The sequence below is a fragment of the Anolis carolinensis genome, chromosome 2 (genome assembly GCF_035594765.1).
Source record: "Anolis carolinensis isolate JA03-04 chromosome 2, rAnoCar3.1.pri, whole genome shotgun sequence".
Taxonomy (NCBI): Eukaryota; Metazoa; Chordata; class Lepidosauria; order Squamata; family Dactyloidae; genus Anolis; species Anolis carolinensis.
Window position 1 is genome coordinate 138,845,452 of NC_085842.1, and position 21,101 is coordinate 138,866,552.

Here is a 21,101-nt window from a genome sequence, read left to right on the forward strand (position 1 = left end):
TTAACATACAATACATTGCTATTATCCTTTCCTATCTATCATGGGGAGCCAGCATGGTGTAGAGGTTTCAGCATTAGAGTAGGAATCTGGAGACCAGGGTTCAAATCCCATTTGGTCATGAAATCCCATTGGCGGACCTTGGGCAAGTTGTACTTTCTCAGTATCTGAGCAAAACTTACCAAGAAAAACAGGTAAGAGGTTCACCAACAACAACCTTACAAGTGATACAATCTGCTCAGGGTGTTGATTTCTTCCATCATATGATTTTCAAGGCAATTGATATACACACAGTATGACTAAAAAACTATTAATTGAAAAAATGAAACACACTAAAACCAGATTTTCATTTTGAAATATATTAAAAATATAAGTGAGAGGCAGTATTTAAAACCTGTTATACGATTCCAACCCATTCTTTATAACATTCTCTGAAACTTTGGCACACATTCAGTTTCCTAAAATAGAGAAAGCATTGGTTTAAGTAATGCAACTTTACAGGAAGTGGGTAGGAAAGCTCCATATGCTCTTCCCACACTTTGCTGTCAGAGAATACATCTTGAAAGAGTGACTAGCATTAAAAGTCAGTAGACATATCCCTTTATAATTGTCTATGCCTACTGCTAAACTGTAAAGCCACATCACTGCCTGCAATGGGAATAGAACACTGTCGCTTTCCCTACTTTTGGCTCGATTAAAATTAACCGGTGTGTCACTAGTTTGGAGGAGATTGGCAAAGATCAGTCCTGGCCACCTCTAGAACATTAGTGCATTGTAGGAGTGGCAAAAGGCCACATATAACTAAAAGCCACCTAAATTAGGAGAACTGCCTTACTTTCTATTTAAATATTCAAGCCATTCACACTCTTCTAGAATGGTTGTCCTGACCACCTACCTTTTTTCATAATCAGTTCAGTTCTACAATTCTCACAGACACTAGCACTGCTATAAGCAAAAGAGCTTCCCCCTTATGTTTCCCCAAAGCTGACACACCTATTCACGGCATCCTATTTACAGCATGCAGCCCTTCACTTACTCCTTGCTGATTGTCTCTACAGGTCTGAAGATAGCTTTGCCCTCTTGGAAGAGAAGCATACAGTAAGAAGATATGTGAGTCTACCTGCAGTACTTTTAATTTAGACTAGTAAATGAACATGAGTGTTTTATGGAATGTTTTATGGTTTTGATCACATAGGTAGCTAACACATTTCAAATGTAGGCAGCATTTTTCTTTCTTTATCTTGTGCAATATTTTACAGAACCCCCAGCTGGGAAACAAATACTTTGATCCTCACTGTATCCAATCAAAAATAGAGCATATTTATAGGAAACTAGTTCGCACACCCCCATAGCATAAATAGGTATGTAACCTTACTTGGAAGTCTCAATGAACTTAGTTGAGGGTTAACTATCAGTGAGTTAATTATCAGAGGCTTCAGTTTCAATGCTGATAAATCAATGACAAATTGGTCAAGGTGAATCAGAAATATCCCTTGATTTGGACTTAGGCTGCAGGGGGTGTCGGAACTTACTAGGTCAAACCAGCCCCCTTTCAGCATCTCTGTTTCATGTTTCACAGCTGAGTTTTCAATGTTGTCCAAGTTTTTCCCACACTCAGAACTGGCTCGCCTTCTCCATACTGAATTGTTATTAGCTGCCTCATTTCTCACACCCAACGCTCAACGTCCCATTGATTAAAAATTTAACACAGCTCAGCTGGATGCTTGCCTTTCCTTCACTACACCGCCAAGAACTTTGGCAGTTACAAGCTTGTCACTGGAAAGCAGGTTGGACAAAAAGAGATCTGAGCTTCTCGCATTCTAGAAAGCTGCACAGACAAGTGTAAGAAATCACTACCATTATGATGCAACCCAGTCTGCAAATCCAGCCATCAATCTGTCTTGCTGGCGGCATGCAAATTTTCTGTAGATTACACACCCATTTTTATGACTTAATAAAAGCTTTACCCACTATCGATGGGCATTAGAGGTTTTAATCTCCTTAATCTTGATGAAAATCCTCTGCTTGATGCCAAACATGGCCTTGCCCAGATGCAGCTGGTCTCATTTCTTAACACAAACTCTTCCTAGGTTCAATCCAGGAAGTCAGAACCAAATTTAATCCAGCCATTTGAACAAGGATTGCTACTTCCTCATAGCTGACTACTGTCAATGGGCTGAGTAAACTGTGCTCTTGCAATCATCAATGCTCTGCAAAGTGAGCTAGCCCAGAGGCTACCTCTGTCATTAATGTTTATGAGAAGGTGTCTGCTTTGATTGTTGTTACTGTGTGGCTTCAGGGCATTTCTGATGTAAAGTGAATTTATCATGGGTTTTGTAGGCAGATTTTGCTATTGTCTCCCTCTGAGGTTGAGAAAGGGTCACTTGTTACTGGCTTTCCAAACTGAGTAAGGATTTGAACCCTGGTCTCCCAGTGTCCTGGTCCAGGACTCTGACCAATATTCCATGTTAGCTCCCATCCTTTGATTGCACTGGCCAACACATATTTTGGTGTCTCAAAGTTAGTTCTATTTCTGGGTACATTTGTCCTGCTGATTCCAAAAATGGCACCAGTTTTCCCTATCAGAACTAGTGTTTGAGATACAGAATATATGCCATATACCAGTAGTCATCTGCTCACCCATAGAAAATCATGATAACAATGTCTAGAGCTGATGTGGTCTACCCAATGCTAGCAGGAACAGGCCTAAAAACCAAGACAATAAGAAAAATGGTGGTGTTGTTTTTTGTTGGGCTGTGTTATATATAGAAACAAACAGATCAACTCTCTGGTCAACATTTTCCAATGATTGCATATTCCTCCACAGCAAACTGGTTACAGTGAGTTTTGTACTACTTATACTGGGTATTCCCCTGAATTGCCAATTCCCTAAACAATTCTCATGATAATTCCCACAATAGTATCAATCTACCAATAACAGTTTTTTAAAGAGTACATATGTATTCTAATGTTGGAAGCTAAGCAGGGTCAGTCCTGATTAATATTTAGATGGGTGACCACCAAAGAACACCTGGTGTGGTAGGCTAAATTTCAGAGGAAGGAACTAGCAACACCACCTCTGAGAATTCCTTGCCTAAGAAGTTCACGACATCACCATAAGTCAGTAGGCAACTTGAAAGCAGATACACACACACTAAGGCACCTGGATATTTTAAAACAGTGGTTTCCAAACTTTCTTTGACCAGAGACCACTTGACTGGGGAACACTCTCCAACATTAGTACCAAAAGGGTTACAAATCAGTTTTTGGTCAACTTTAGATTCGGTTTTGTTATTTGGGGTGCTGATTCAGAAAAATTCATTGGATAGACCATATCAGCTCTAGTTTCTGATACAGAACATATGACCTCCAGTAGTCACTATCTGCTTGCCTACAGAATGCCATATTTAATAATCTAGAGCTGATGTGGTCTATTGAAGGCAATGGTCAGCTCTGCAGGAAGGAGCAGAAATAAAATAAATAAAATAAAATAAAAAGGAAGGAGGTTCACAGACCGGATTTTCGCTCTTGCAGCCCATTGCTGGGCCACGGCCCACAGGTTGGGAACCACTGCTTTAAAATATAAGAAAACCTGGCTCCACCAGTTGGAAAACCACTGATCAGCAGGGCCTCTGCAGATGACTGCACCTGGAGAAAAGGTAGCCGACTTCTTCAAATTAATGCCGTGTTAGTGGCTGGAAAGTGCTTTGCTGGAGCAGAGTGATAACCAGCTCCTTCCCTACTCTGTTTACTTCTAAAAGTTAGCAAGATACTTTTTTGATCGAAACCTGGAAGAAGCAATGTAGTGCCCACCAGATGTTTTAAAGATTAATCTTGAAATCCAGGTTTTGAATCTCAGCTCAGCTATGAAAACTTTGGGCATCTCAAACCCTCTCAGCCTCAGAAGAAGGTAATGACAGATCCACTGTGAACAAATCATTCCAAGAAAACCCCATGATAGTTCCCTTTAAGTAAGTCAGAAATTGTTTTAAGGCTTATAAGAACAAAGCCTTAACATAGGTAATATATTAGGTGTTGCACCCCTAGACTGCAGAGACACCTCAAACCCACATTGGAGCACCAGACTATAAGCAAAGCATGTTGTTTATTGAAGAATATATGTAAGCAATAGCAAATCAAACTTCAAAGTCAATGAAACAAGATTTTAGTCATTCAGGTACAAGATACCTTAGAATCTTGAAGCAAGGGTCTATGAAAATCAAATACAAGAATAAACTCCAACAAGGTATCAAAATTAGTCTAAGGAACAGGCACAAAACTGGAACAAATAACAAGATCTTTGACTGCAACAAGGAATCCAAACTGCAAAACCTTCAGGAACAATGACTGGATAATCCAAAATTCACCAAGAGCAAAACAAGGGACTGGAACAAAACTCAAGATACAAGGCTACATGAAATTGGCATGAAAATCCACAGGAACAAGGAACAAGGTTGAGAACCACTGTGTAGGTAAACAAACTTCATAGGGACAGATCTAGCCCAGATCTACCTACTCAGTTTTGAAAAGCTGAGGAACTGTGTTAACATTTTATCAGAAATAAACAATTTTGTAACTGTATTCGTATCTCCAGAATTCATTAGTTCTGTACAGCATCTCATGCCATTTTCAACTATAAGATGCATTGCGTGCATGTTCCTTACTGTTGTACTGACCAAGAGCCATTAAGATGGAGTATTTCATACATCCAATAACATCTGGCTGATCTAATACCCTAAAGGCACTGAATCTTATCTGAAGACAGATAGCAGAAGATTTAGCCAGAAAATTTCCATGCAGCTGTTACTAGTCCACCCTAACCAATAAACAAGGTACTCCACTTATATATGTTCATTTTTGTAACAGAAACTGCCATTAATAATGCTATCAGATGAATTTAAGAAATGAACAAAAGGACTGAGTTGCTTGAAGCAATCATTTAGAAACGTAAGCAAAATAATAAGAAGCTCATTTACTGAACAATTTCTAATGCTCTTACTTAGATCTAAAAGATGGCAATATTAGATCTTTATTCTATTCATTCTTTTTGTAAATATTGTTGTTGTAGTGCAGTGAGAACAAATAGGAAGGAATGTAACCTAGTTCTGTCAGGAAGGGACATCCTCCATTTCCAAGTATTGGAAAGTCAAATAAATTTCCACATTTTACCTGGCCTCTGAGTGGCTCAAAAATGATATACCTATCCTAAATCAAAAACTTTCCCCCTATACATTTAAGATATATTTTCATACCATATGAAAAAATATCAATGGTCTCTGGCCTGTGAAACTGAATAATTCCCTCTGGAAACAAAGAATCATGATAGCAGCAAAACTAGCTTTGGAGCTCCCAAGCAGTACACAACATAGCAGGAATGTGTTCCCGTTTCCCTCTGCAATGGTTGGGCACTGTTAATTTCAAATAAATCAGTTCATTTGCTAGTGTCTTTATATTCTCTATCCAAGCAACATACACATACATATTTTCAATTATATATCACAGTGCTTCTCTAGGTGGTTTTGCCATCTTTGTTATGCAACAAATACCATTGAAATGCACAGAAGGTGGCTGTTAAGTTATCTATCAAATTGACTTTTTGGAAATTACCAAGAACAGACATCTTTAGCTCACAAAGGCCTCCGTGAAGGCAATATTCTGATTTTAACATTGTAGAGGCATAATTTATTCCCTGATTTTTGTATTTTATAAGCCATCCTGAGAATTTAACTGAAGAGCAGAATACAAGCTCATATATAAATAGCCAGTTCCTAGACAATTATGCCTGTTGTGTGAGGGAACACCAAAGTGCAAAGAACAAAGACTCTCTTACTACTATTGCCATGAAATAGAATAATGGAACCACCCAGCAAAAAGAATACGCATTTGTTCCAGTGAACACAAGTTATTTGCTCCTCACTATCCAAGCAGCTTATTCGCAGTGTCTACCATACAGTATTCTTCTGGATGCATTTTATGGCTAACGATAAGACATTGCATTATTATCACCCTTCTTTCAGTCTTTGGCCCACTTTAGTCCAGTGAGATCTTTGAGGCTTAGAAGAACTCTAAAATCTTCAGGAAAGACCTCTTCTCTGCTCCACCACCTTCTCAGACTAATTTGGTGGGAACAAGGGACAGGATCTTCTCAGCAGCTGCTCCCAGATTTTGGGTCTCCCTCCCAAGGAAAGCAAGGATTGATTTCCAGATCAAAATATTCTTATCTCACCAGCTTGTACAAATTGACTAGAATGTGCTTTCAATAGTATACTGTGTTGTTATAGGGTTTACATACAGTAAGACCTACATTTCTTTTATTCATGTTCAACAAAATACATCCTTTTAATGCATTTTTTAGGTTATCCAGTATGACTTTACAGCATTCTTGGGCCAGAATGAAGATACACTATCCCTTAAATCACTTATGTATTGCCTTACTCACATATAGGGTCTATTGTGTGACCCATGAATTAATAGATATGAGGCGTTAACCAGAGAGCATGGATAATGGCATCTGATGACAGGCAGGAAGAACTAACTTCCCTTAAAAGTTTGCAACCTTTAGGGCTGCAGTTTTCAGTAATGAAGGAATGATCAATTATACTGAACAGATCATTTTTTCAGATGCTTGGGGCAATAGGAAACAAATGAGGACAATTTGGAGGGTCATATATTTGGAAGGTCATATATGGGGAGATAGGGCAGAATATATATAAAGTTTTTATTTTTATATTATTATCATCATCATCATCATCATCATCATCATCATCATTATTATTATATTGTTCTTAAGTGGAGAATTATGAAAATTCCACCGGAATCTTGGTGACATAATATTAGAAAATGCATGGTTAGGAAGCTTGAACTTTTGACTGTTTTGTTATTTCAGGGGGGAAAAAAACTGTATTCACCCTGTATTGAATCTTTCTACTTGTGGTCTTATCTAGTATATTTTATCCTAAATTGCTTTAGACCCATTAACACATTTCTGTTTTGTTTTAATGAATTTAAAAACCAAAAAAGGTTTCCCTCCACCACATTAAAGGTGCTGACCCTTCTCAAGTGTTATGAAGTCAAATTCTCAAACCTGTGGGCTTGAAGGGAAAATCTGTACTTCCTGGCTCCAGATTCTCCTACTTTTTTGCCCAGTTGTCTGGCTGTTTTCATTCAGTGACAAATGAGTTGTTAAAAATTTCCTGTTTATCTCCATGGGGCAGCACCAGATGCTGAATGCATGCTCCTACGTAGGACATTAGGAAGTGCTTCCCTGGGAAACCAACATACCCTGTTTGATGACACAATCCACTTGAACAGCAAACGTTTCCCTCAATATAGACTAAAAGGAGGGGTGTTAGGATCTTTATGACACTGGTCTAGAACATTCCCAATATCTGAACAGTACCTCTTTTTTCTTCTTTTCTAGTGTACATTTAAAAAGTCCTTTCAGCAGCTGGCACAATTAATTTAAATCTGTTAAATTAAAAGTAGGATACATACTTTTGCACCTTAAAGATGAACACATTTATTATGGCATGAACATGTTTGCATTATAGTTTACTTAATAAAATGCATGAAGTATTACTCCTGAATTTCAGGTATGAGTATAGTACCCACAACTTGGCAATGGAACTGTGGACAATGAAGTTAAAGCAAAATCAAACACAGAAAGCATTGCCATCAAGACTGTCCAGTCATAAAACCATTGTTTTTTGAAATGCACATTGTGGCACTAAACTAAGTCAATGAGTGCAGGTAGATTGAAATCAAATGGTTAGTTCTAATAAGAAAAGAATAAATCATTCTCACATTTCATTCAATTGAATCTCTAATTCCAAGTTGAAATGACTAAATGAATGTAGGGCTGTAGTATGACAAGAAAACTTTATTCCAATACAAGCATTTTGACTAGAATCTGTTCATGAATTTTAACTTGACACTTTTTACTTCGAGGTTTCAACTTTGAAGTTCAGTGACAAAAATGAAGTTTTGTCTCACTGGTTTTTGATTCTAGTCACTTCTGATAACATATTTATATAATTTTATTCTTTTGAATAGAGAATGCTCCATTCGTTCCTGGAGAAATTTGCCCAGAAGGTTGTGCTGGGACTCCTGCTCAACCCCCTGGCCATTAGTCTGCAGGGTCCCTCAGGGCTCTGACTTGTCACTCATGTTCTTTAACATATCCATGAAACTGCCACCGGGAGAAGTCATCCAGGAGTCTTGGATTGTGGTGCCATCTATATGCAGATGACGCCCAACTCCACTACTCCTTTCCACCCTGAGCTAAGGAAGCTGTCTGGTCCTAAATCAATGTCTGTCATCACTAGTGACTGGATGATGGCAAACAAACTGAAACCTAATCCATACAAGACAGAGGTGCTCCTAGCCTGGAATTTTACAACAATACTGCAACTCTGCTTCATATTCAGATTGTGAACTATGTAGACAGATGTACTCAAGTAGTCACTTCCCTCTCCGATTTCAAACATATTCTCTTATCAATCTGCCGCTTCTAGTGCAAAATATTTCAGGACAGCAGTGTTTGGTTAACATTATTGATTTGTAATATTCATTTACTAATAATACATTTTTTTTAAAAGGAGACTGAGTGAGAAAGAAGACAACCATAATTCTTGACATTTTCATATTCTGACCTTCACTTTTATTGCATCCCACTTCAGACATGTGAGGCAAAAAAGAAAGAAAAAAATGAACAAACAAACTTACAAATTCCAGAGCAAAGAATAGGGAAAATACTTTACCACCAAATATACATGCCTCTTTACCCTGAGACTGCTGTAGTTATCTGCCATTAGGTCAACTTTGAACTACAGCTACTTGGAGACCTCCAGAACATCTTGTTATTAACAGTCCTGCTCAGATCTTGCAATTCAGGTCAAATTTTGAAAGTCAAACTACATTTATATATTTTGTGCCTAATAAACCTGAAGACTGATACAAATACAAATATATATGGTGCTCTCTCTGTGTGTAAGTTTGTTTTTAGGTGGATTCATATAATAGACAGCCCACTGTAACCATGGATTCAACCAATAAGGGTTTGAAAATATTCCACCCCACAATAATTCAAAAGCAAATTTTGCTTTGTCATTTTGTATAAGGGACACTGTTTTACTGTGCCACTAGTGGGATCTGAGTATTCACAGTGTATGTATGTGTGACTTGGAACCAAACCCCAGCATATACTACCAAACAGCATTTTCTGAATCCAACCCCACAGTCTCCCATGTATTATATTGGTCAACTCTTAAGCATCTCTGGACAGAAGGCCCCTTGGAAAAAAAGTTCCTGGGGTGATTTGGAGGCAGGGCTATTCATATGGTAATTGATCATTTAGGGGAAAACAAAGGGATTATTCTATGGCTCAGAAGTGGGACTGACAGACCTCATGAACAGGCTACCCAGATGGTATGGGAGGAACAATCCAGCAATGATCTTCACTTTTCCTGAACTTTACCTAGTCAATGGCTACCCTGTTATGTAAATCTACTGAAAACATCAGCAGCAGCAGCAGCACCACTACCACCACCACTATCATACATAGCAAAAAAAATTGCTACAATTTGGATTCCTTCATATTTATTATGGAAGAAACTGCTTACCCTGTTTCTCCTAAAATAAGACATCCCCAGAAAATAAGACCTAGCAAAGTCTAGTAGAGGTTTTGCTGAATTGCTGAATATAAGGCCTCCCCCGAAAGTAAGACCTAGCAAAGTTTTTGTTTGGAAGAATGCCCACCGAACAGAACACCACAGCATGCAGGATCAGTAAATGTACCTACCATAGAGTGTTGTACATGGAAATGATGGTAGTAACAAGAAATTCTTGATAGGATTCAGTTTGTCAGGTTATGCTGGTTTGTGATGACAACTACTGTACAGTATATAATAAATGTTTAACAATAAATGTGAATTCTTTTTCATGGAAAAATAAGACATCCCCTGAAAATAAGACCTAGAGCATCTTTAGGAGCAAAAATTAATATAAGACACTGTCTTATTTTCGGGGAAACATGGTAGAAGCAGTGTCCACTGTATCTAACATTGGGCATGCTACCCTTAGTGTATGGTAACAGACAGCAGGAGAAGAAATGTGGTGGATTTTATTATTCCAAACTAATTGCAAGAAAATCATCAATCCGTGTGTCACATTACTATGCAGAGCAAAGAGAAATGCAAAATATATTCAAAACAGAGACAGGGTGAATCTACCATATTCCCAAAATGTAGAGAAAAATATTAATAAGGATATCTGTGAACATCTAATGAGAGGTAATTCCTTTCTTGCAGTGACCCCATGGATTTCATAAGGTTTTCTTAGGTAAGGTGCACTCAGAAATAGTATTTTCTAGTTCCTTCCTCTAAAATATAGCCTACAGCACTTGGCATTCATTGGCAGTTTCACATCTATGTACTAATTAGGGCTGATCATGCTCAGCTTGCAAGACCAAACAAGAGTTTTTGCCTTTAAGGAACATGCCTTCAAGTCACCTTTTGACTTATGGTAATACTATTGATTTCACAGGTTCTTCTTAGGTAAGGGGGTACTCAGAGAGCTTTTTACTCTTTCCTTCTTTTGAAATACAGCCTACAGCAACTGGCAGTCATTTCAGTTCTCCCATCCAAGTACTAGCAAGGGCTGACCATGCTTAGCTTCCAACATCAGATGGGATCCAGTGCCTTGTAGAAAGACAAGCAGTCCTATATATTATTGAATATCAAAGTCAGGATCACCTGTACCAGAAAGCTGAAAATCAATCAACATAAGTCAAATGTGGTGCTGGAAGCGAGTTCTTTGGACAACAAAAGAAAAAGAAAAAAAGAAAAAATTGGCCTGAGAGCAAGTAAACTGAACTCTGTATAAGGCAAAACCACTGTAACTAAACCTGAACTCTGTATAAGGCAAAACACCATAACCAAATTTTCATACATTCAACATAACTCATTAGGTAAAGGTAAAGGTTTCCCCTGACGTTAAGTCCAGTCATGTCTGACTCTGAGGGTTGGTGCTCATTTCCATTTCTAAGTCGAAGAGCCAGCGTTGTCTGTAGACACCTCCAAGGTCATGTGGCCGGCATGACTACATAGAGCACCGTTACCTTCCCGCCGGAGCCGTACATATGGATCTACTCACATTGGCATGTTTTCGAACTGCTAGGTTGGCAGAAACTGGAGCTAACAGCGGGCGCTCACTCCGCTCTTGGGATTTGAACCTGGGACCTTTCGGTCTGCAAGTCACCGGGGCTCCATCATTAGGCAATGCTAAACTGCTTGGTAATATGGACAGCCGTAGCAAAAGAAGAAGTCCCCATTCTAAATGGAGAGACAAAGTCTGCAAGGTCTCAGCAGGGTAAGAATACAGTGTCTTGGAGGTCTCCCAAAGGTAAAAGCCATTTGTAGTTAACACCTTCAGGAAAATAAGTTTCAATAAATTAAATGGGACTTCCCATTAGACACAAGTTTAGAGCAGGAGTGGGAATCATGTGGCCTTTCACCACCAGCCATGCTGGCATAGGTTGCTGGGAACTGCAGTCCAACAACATCTGGAGGGCCACATGATCTTACCCTCTATCTACAGCCTTTCTGTCTGTTGTGACTAACTCTGAAGAGGTCAAACCTGCAAATAATTCCAATTGCATTGTGCTGGAGTCTTTCTCTGAAACCACTGTTGTTATTGAAGTATGATGAAATATAGATCACAATGTGAAGTATAGATCACACAGTGCAGGCAGACTGCATTACCTTCTGTTATCATTTAAAATCTGTCTTGTGTCTACTTATTCTATTACAACGAGAGAGGCCAACTGTTCTGTGAATAGGAAAAGGACTTTGCTGGCATATGGTGAAGTCTACTGAGTTACAATCATCCCTCGAGCTATGCCTGGTTGAGTTTCCTTCCAAGATGACCTTTTTGGCCTTCCAGATGTTTCAGCCTTCAATTGCCATCAGACCTATGCACTTAGTGCAAGCTAAAGTCTAGAGATCCTAAATGTGTGAGCATGCTTTCAAGTCATCTGTTAACTTATGGAAACACTCTGACTTCCACTGGGTTTTCTCAGACAAGTTCTGGTATAAAATTCGTCTGTGGAGTGAGCTGCAAAAGGATTATTACTAGACCAACACCTTACTTGCAGTCACTTCAGCACTAGAACACATTGAAAGGATGTGCACATTTATGCAAATTATTGAGGCCAGAAATACCCAGATAAGCAGCATCCCGCTAGCTCATAATCTTTTTTATCACCATCTGTATAGAGGCCATCACCACACATGGCAATTCAAAGAACAATGCAAACTAAATACAAGTTGAGTATATCTTATTCAGAGTTCCAAACTGCCCCCATGTGTGATTTAGAGGAGTCGTAGTTCACCTATACCTAGAACACTATGAACCCAAACAATGATGGGTCTGGATATGCCCAGATTTGAATACTGGTGGGTTTGGAGGGGAATTGGCCTGGACATTTGGGAGTAGTAGGTACTGGGATTTATAGTTCACCTGTAATGAATGAGCACTCCGAACCCCTCCGATGATGGACCAGGACCAAACTTGGCACACAGAGCCCCCATAACCAACAGAACATATTGGACAAGTTTGGGGGAAAGGGAGTTATAGTTCACCTGCATCCAGAGAAACAGTGATCACCACTGACAATGGACCGGGACCGAACTGAAAATACTGCAAGGGTTTGTGGGAATGGGCTTTGATTCTAGGAGTTGTAGTTCACCTGCATCCAAAGAGCACTGAACACAACCAACGACGGATCTGAACCACACTTGGTACACAGACCCAAAATGGCCAACTTTGAATACTGGCAGGGTTTGGGGAGGATTGACCCACGATTCTAGGAATTGTAGTTCACGCACTCCAAACAGAATATATAACATTCAAAGACAAATCATGCCTTTTTCAAATAATCCGGGCCCTGCTGGGTCCCCAAGCTAGTTATATATATGCAAGTATTTCAAAATCCCCCCAAAATAAAATAAGGAAGACCTCTGGTTCTAATCATTTTGAATAAGGGATACTCAACTTGTAATATAAAAAGACGGGCCTTTGTCATAAAGACCTTACAATTTAATTTCTGAACAACTGGGGGAGTCAAAAAGATGAGATACACTAGTAACTATAGATTCCATTTGTTGGCTTGGGACAAACAAGAGGAAGGTTCTTTCTTCCCCCTGAAAATTATAGCAAGGTTATCAACTGCATCCATGATGCAAAATCTCAGTGACTGATACAAGGCCCCTCCAGATGTATGCACACGAGGCTTCAAGGGCATAGCTGTTTCAAAAACTATTTGAGAAAGGTGTGTCTCTGTGTATAAACCCCCTTCTGAAAGCAACTGCAAATGGCACCCACAGGAGCACAAATATTTCTATGCCTTCATACTGCTTCAGTCTGTTCACTCTTAGAAATCACTAGGGCAATGCCTTTTGGTCTTTTCACAAAAGTTTGGGATCCTTTCCTGTTTTCTATGTTGTAATTCAAATTGCATTTCTTTGCATCTGCAGGAGAAATGGTTGCAACTTTTATCCACTACCATCTTCATGCCATCCAACGTGGTTATCTAGGCCTTAAAAATAAGGCTAAGATACAGATTTTGAGGCAGAGAGAAAGAAGAAATGTGGCTGGATTTGTTGCTATGTTGCCTGGCCTCCCCAAACTTGTATGCAGTAGTGTTTTTAAAGGGAGGAAGCGCATTGGGAGTAGGGTTGTTGCGTGTTTTCCAGGCTGTATGGCCATGTTCCAGAAGTATTCTCTTCTGACGTTTCGCCCACATCTATGGCAGGCATCTTCAGAGATTGTGGGGCATATACCACCCAACATCTGAGGATGACTGCCATAGACATGGGCAAAACCTCAGGAGAGAATACTTCTGGAACATACAGCCTGGAAAACACATAACAACCCTCTGATTCTGGCCATGAAAGCCTTTGACAATGCATTAGGAGTAGCTGAACAACAAAGGGGAAACTCCCAGTGCCCCCATCACATCAAGAAGGGTGCCCTGTTCAACCTCCATTAGTGAGGAATGCTCATACAGCTCTCAATACGGAAATGAGAGAAGAGTTGGCAATTCAGTGGGCCCTTCACATTTGATGGGATTAGGGATGCAGAATCCCCACAAATGTAGGGGAAATGCAATGAAAAGTTGCCATTTTCTAACCTCTCTAGGATTTCCATGGTCTAAGCTGGAAGTTGGCCATAGAATTCTGCTGGAAGATCTAGGGATTCCTAGAGAGAATACATTAACCAAATCTGTAACATTCAAATCAGCAAATGTGGAGCTCAAATGTATAGCAATACCTCCACTCCCTTATTCTACAGTGTCCCTTATTAGACATGTTACAAGTGATTGTCTCAAATAAATAAGCAACAGCCCTGAGTTTGCAAGATCTGGGCAGAGCTGTTAATGATTGGGGTCACAGAGGCTTCTCATTTACAGGGTCACTCAACATAAGCGGAAACCAACCTGACAGCAATGAACATCAGCAAGGAATGTGGACCTGGAAACCTATTTGTCATCTTCCCTTGTCTTACCCACATTATTTTTTAGGGCATGGGAGACAATGTTTCAGTTTGGGGAAAATGGAGAAGAGAAGGAGTAAGGAGAAGAGTTGGAAACAGAGTAACAGATAGAAAATGTAAAAGCAAAGGCATGATAAGTCCAACACCTACCTCTGAGGCTTATGTTCTGCAAAGACAGGGAAATGCAGGCACTCACACTGTGCTGCTTTCTCAAGCCAGATGGCTAGATAATAAGTCCTTCACTGTATGTAGTCAAGGGGAGGGGAGGATGGTGGGGTTACTGGGGGGGGGGGGGGATGGGGCGGAGAGGGAACTACAGTGAAGTTGTGTCCCTTCTCTGTAGAGTGCAAGGGACACTGCCAGGAGGGGGGCCAAGGATGGGAAAGAAAGAGCGCATGGGAGGCAGAAATTAGCGCAGCACTCGGCTCCATTGGCCAAATATTTACAAAGAGATAGCTGTGAGGCACAAAGCCCTTTTCTTCCCGCAGCAAAGCAATCTGGTCAAGACATGGAAAACTGAACCCCCCTTCTCCAGTGCTGCATCTCGCTTGTGACCAGCCCCAGGCAGCCCTTTCTTCTGCTGAAGCAAAGGAGGGGGTCTGCATGTCCTACTCCCACAAAAGAAGCCTCACACCAGGCTCCACTGAACTCGTCCTGGGAAGAAGCATGAGACCCCCCCTCCCTCGTCAATCCCACAAAACCCAAGCATTTCTTCCTTCCCTCCCTCCCTCCCTGCAGTCTAGGCTTCCTGCCCCTTGAGCTCCTCCTGCCCCTGCCCCACTTTCTCTCTGCACAAAAGCCAAGGCACCCTGAAGCAGAAAGGGAAGGGGAGCGAAGGGAAGACAAGAAAGAAGGAAAGAAAGAGAGAGGGGGGGGGGGAGAAGGAAGGAAGGAAGGAGAGAAGGAAGGAGAGAAGGAGATCCCTCCAAAAAAAACTATTTGCAGCCCATCGTCAGAGGGGTAAGGAAAAAAGTTTCCTGTTTCCAAGAACAAAGGCAGTTTGGAGGAGAACTCACCCAAAGCAGCTGAAAACTCTCCAGTCTGCTGGCTATGTTAGCTGAGAAGACCCGCCCCCTTCCTGGGTCACGTGGCTCAGGATCCTAGTCAATGATCAAAGGCACATTGTCATTCGGTGACTAACGAGCATCCCACGGAGCAAGGAAAGGAGAGCAAGACCTGGAGGTGGGCAGGGCAGGGCAGGGGAGGGGAGGGGAGAGCAGGGCAGCCAGAGGAGAAGGAGTTCAGGGAGGGAAAGGCTCAGGCTCTGGCTGCCAAAATGACTGCAGCAAAAGAGGGAGGGCGCGCAGAAACTCAGAGACTCATATCCTGACTTTAGGCACATTGACTGTGTCTAGATCCAGGGAAGTCATGCTCCCCCTCTATTCTGCCTTGGTCAGACCACACCTGGAAAACTGTGTCCAATTCTGGGCACCGCTGTTGAAGGGAGATGTTGACAAGCTGGAATGTGTCCAGAGGAGGGCAACTAAAATGATCAAGGGCCTGGAGAACAAGCCCTATGAGGAGTGGCTGAAAGAGCTGGGCATGTTTAGCCTGCAGAAGAGAAGGCTGAGAGGAGACATGATGGCCATGCATAAATATGTGAGGGGAAGTCATAGGGAGGAAGGAGCAGGCTTGTTTTCTGCTGCCCTGGAGGCTAGGATGGGGAACAATGGCTTCAAACTACAGGGAAGGAGATTCCACCTGACCATGAGGAAGAACTTCCTCACTGTGAGAGCTGTTCAGCAGTGGAACTCTCTTGCCCTGGACTGTGGTGGAGGCTCCATCTTTGGAGACTTTTAAGCAGAGGCTGGATGGCCATCTGCTGGGAATGCTTTGAATGCGATTTTCCTGCTTCTTGGCAGAAAGAGGTTAGACTGGATGGCCCACGAGGTCTCTTCCAACTCTATGATTCTATGACTGTAAAAAAAATCACATGAATTTCATCCAGACTTTGCAAGCAAGTCAGCTTCTTTTTCGTCTTTTTCACAACCTGGCTCTGCACTCCCATGTGGGTTTCAAGAAGCAGGTCACACTGGGGTCAGTGGGGTTTTCTTCTAAATAAAAGTGCCTGTGTCCCTGCTCGGATCCAGGAGGGTCATAAACAGCAAAAGACAGGGATGCCTTTCCAGAGAAAGTCTTACAGAGTTCTCTCCAAGCTTATCTGTGCTGCTGCAGTATTCCTTATCCAAAAAGTTTGGGGCCAGAAGAATTTTGGATTTCAGATATTTTTCCCCAGATTCTGACAGCCTTAAGTTAATTTTATGCAGTTTTTTAATAATTGTGAAACAAAGTTGTGTACAATGAACAACCAGAAAGCAATGGTGTCACTTTCTTAGCCACCCACATGGACAATTACAGTTGTTGTAGTATTTTAGATACTGGAGTTTTGGATAAGGAATGCTCAATCTATACTAGTAGGGCACACTTTCTGGGACCAAGTCCCATTGAATTTATTTTTTGAATAACCATAGAATAGATGGCTGCACTGCCAAAGTATCAATGCTCAAGGAAGACCATCAAGAGAGAACCAGCAGGCACACATTTCTTGCATACACACAAATGGCAGTAACAACAACAGCAGCAGCAGCAAGAAGAAGAAGAACACAGTATGACTTCTGTATCTGTGGGAGATACATTCCCAAACAGCATGTGAATATACATGAAACTGCAGATAATAGCAAACTCTATTGAAATGAAGTACTTCTGGCCCAATAATTTTATATAGTAATGTTGAAATACTAAGAAAATACCTAGAGACAATATATTTTGTCAGATGTTGGTATATGAAACCAGATATGCATGGGGTCATAATATACGTCTACTCAGGGGTAGAAATGAATGAGCTTGTAAGCATATTTGATCCCAGGTATCTATAGCTGTAAGAGAACTCTGGTGATTTATCAGACATTGAGGAATGCAGCTCTAGAAACATGAACTTTCCCTGGAACCAAGACATCTCTATATAAAGTGTGCACATGCATTGTAGGCTTCTATGGGAATAAGAAAAGAAATATTTGGAAAACAATGATTTTGCTGTCTATGTGCAATACAATACAGTAATTGTATGTATTGTCTAGAAGAAAATGCTCTTAATGTGGTTCTTAGGAGCTGTGGATGTGTATGTATTGAGATAAAGCATGGAAATGATAGGTTACCATCTGAGTGGAAAAAATGAAAGAAAATATGATAATGCTTGGACAGCTCAATGGGCCCAGGAGGAAGTCAGTTTCCAACACATGATTTCAATTTGGTTTACTCTTCCCCAAAGAACAACAAAAAGAACTTCAAAGCTTCCTCTGAATCAGGCTAAATAAATTGCAATGGGGAAAACTGTTTATATGTTGTTATTATCAAACATTTCATTAAAAGCAACACAGACGAAGAGTAGGAGATAGGGATCAAATTCTGCTGGCAAAATTTTCAAGCTTGGAGGGGATCTGTCATCTTGAGGGCTTACAAACTAAATCGCAGAGCAGACCTATTGTCTCGGGGCAAGAGCTTTTCCCTCCTTAGGTTGGAGGCAGGACGCCTGTATTTTTCAACAGTTATGTAGAGGGCAAAAATTCAAAGATGAAGCTTTAATGTCACTGCACCTCCATGCAATTAAACCATCCCTGGTTGAATACATGTCAGCCACATGACACTTAAAGGAACATGTGCTTTTATTTTAAAGAACTAACAGAAAAGCCAGTGTGACAGGGCCTCTGAGCGAACACAAGACCTTTACAAACCTGGAAGAACAGAGCTTGGAAGGTTTGCAAAACTCCAACAGTATATATTTTGTTGCAGTGCCCAGGGAAGCAACAAATAAGAAAATATCAGATTTACTGTTTCTAAGATCAAGGGAATAGCTTTTTTCATGTCAAGAGTGACTTGAAAAACTGCAAGTTGCTTCTGATGTGAGAGAATTGGCCATCAGACGTTGCCCAGGGGACGCCCAGATGTTTGATGTTTTCCCATCTTTGTGGGAGGCTTCTCTCATGTCCTCACATGGGGAGCTGGAGCTGACAGAGGGAGCTCATCCGCTCTCCTGAATTTGAACCACCAACCTGTCGGTCAGCATCCTGCTGGCACAAGGGAACAGCTGTAGTGGATGAAATATTGTTTCCACTGTAGCAATTCAGCAAGGGGATCAAATGGAATTTGGGCTTTTAGAGGAAGGGAAGGAGAAATGGGAGGGTTAACTGATAAACAAGTCAAAGGCCATTAGGGCAAACAATGAAATGTCATCATTTGGTTTAAACAGGAAATTAGCTGCATTTTGACCTCTCCTGGTATGCTTTGGACTGATGAGCTGTTCCAGAGACACCAGCAGGCAGTTTCAACTTTTCTGGATACTTTTAGAGATGGTTACAAAGATAGTGCAGGCCACTTCAAGTTATAAGCAATACAGTTGCGAAATCAGCCTCATTCACTCCTACATGTATTATTATTATTATTATTATTATTATTATTATTATTATTATTATTATTATTATCATCATCATCATCATCTCACTTTTTCTCTCCACAAGGAGACTCAAAGCAGCTACCTTTAAAATCATTTCAATACAATTCAGTACTTCAATACATGTCCTACCTAGGAAGGGCCCTAGATCAGTTATTAGAGTTTTATTTATATTACTAAATATATATCAATACCACATTTTCCAGCAATATAAATATCCACAGAACATATCACTGGATTTGACCACAATACTATATCAGAATGCTGGGACTATATGACCCTGTGATACAGATTGCATCTGTAATGTTATTCTATGACTCACACATGCAAATTATTAGTAATTGATACTAGAAATATAACATGGTGAGCATCAGTTGGCAAGCCAGGTCCTACCTACATGAACTTGTATATCCATATCACCTAATCAAACATTTTCTTCTAGTGGACCTATTAGCAACTATATGGAGTTTCTCGGAAGAGTACAGACAAGAGAAACTAAAGAGGAGGGGGTGGGAAAGATGTTGGGTGAGAAAAGAACAGAGCCATCCAGTTTTAAATCAGTGTTTGCACTGGCAAAACAAACTTAGCAAAATAAATTCATAACATTTTCCAGTAAGCTTTCAACCCACACAAAGGAAAGAGGATTATCTCCTTCCAGATTCTTGGCCATGCAACTCACATGCAACTCACAAACAACAGAGATACAGGCTCAGTTCTTAGGGTTTTTTCCTATTCCTCTTAGCTCAGTGGTTCTCAACCTGTGGGTCTCCAGATGTATTGGCCGTCAACTTCCAGAAATCCTAACAGCTGGTAAACTGGCTGGGATTTCTGGGAGTTGTAGGCCAAAACACTTGGGGACCCCAGTTTGAGAACCACTGCTCTGGAGGGTCACGTGTTTCTCCTGCTGTAAATGTTATTTTTTTACACCCATGGCATGGCATGCAGCTATTGTGAAATATAAACACTTCTGAATGGTTTGATTCAAGTGTTTTAGTGCAAGGACACAAAACTACCGAGTCTTGCTATTAGACAAGCACTGCAGCATGGAGGATCTGATGCCCAGAAATGCATTTAATGTAAGCAGATACCATCACAAACACCATGATATTCAAATCTTCCTAGTTCAAATAGATTTGCAATGCAGAGGAAAATTCATGTTCTGGTCCAGAATAGTCTGTATCTGCAAGACAGGATTAGTGTAAGAATCTTACAGAAAGAAAGGTGATTAAGTTACATGCAACTGCTTTAAAGAATTCTTCTTTGACAAGAAATGATGCATACCAGCATTCAGTGTTGCTCAGTATAAACTGTCTATCCTCTTGGAGCATTTACTCATGAGGTTCCCAAAAGAAGAGAATTCCAGATGTTTTCAGGATACATTTGAAGCAGTGAGTGCTTACACACAGAGACCAGCCCCTAACTGGACAACTATGGCAGAGGCAATATTTATCTATTCTCAACTGTTTTGCTCACTCTCACTTGTGAGTGTCAAACACTTTTCACCCATATGGACAACAACCGCCACAAATGGTAATGCTGAATGTGAAATGGAAAAACATTTCAGACAGAATACAACAAAATTTAAAGCAGTGACAGCCTTTTTGGATACCTTTCTTTCCTAACCCCCTTCCGTTAAGGCATGAGCATGTCCTTGAATTAGATTGCACATTTAACCAAAGAAAATGGGGGATAGACTTCATATATATTAAAAGGATGAGGACAAATGAGCTGAAAAGAGGACGACAAACAGGAGTTATTGTCACTGGTCTGCTGGATTGCACCAAAATCCTATCTGCATTCTGTTTCCCACAGTAGCCAGCCAGAGATCATGGGACGTCTAAGAAGACACATGGACAATAGCACTTTCTCTTGTGCTCTTCAACATCAATAATAACAAAGAATATAGCATATGACATTGAAAGTAATATCTAGACATGATGACTAACAGCCATTGACCACTTTATCCTCCTTTATCTTATCTAATCACCTTTCAAAGCCCTCCAAGTAGGTGGCCCTCAGCAGACCCTGGTGGATTTCATGAAAAGCTTCTCCTTCTCTCAGGAAACTAGAATCTTTGATCATTTCCTCAACATCACTAACATATCTT

General features: G+C 40.6%; 1 protein-coding gene across 6 annotated transcripts in view; it reads right to left on the reverse strand.

Annotated features, from left to right (window-relative positions):
* Positions 1–21,101, reverse strand: part of septin9 (septin 9) — a 267,624-nt gene that overhangs the window by 56,785 nt on the left and 189,738 nt on the right. Inside the window, exon 1 of one of the 6 annotated variants that reach the window (XM_062970659.1) lies at positions 15,564–15,706. The exons of 4 other annotated variants lie outside the window; for them this stretch is intronic. The gene's annotated coding sequence lies outside the window, so the exon portion shown is untranslated. Of the gene's footprint in view, positions 1–14,697; positions 15,167–15,563; positions 15,707–21,101 lie in introns of those variants that run through there. One more of the 6 variants, XM_062970660.1, reaches the window with a different exon arrangement.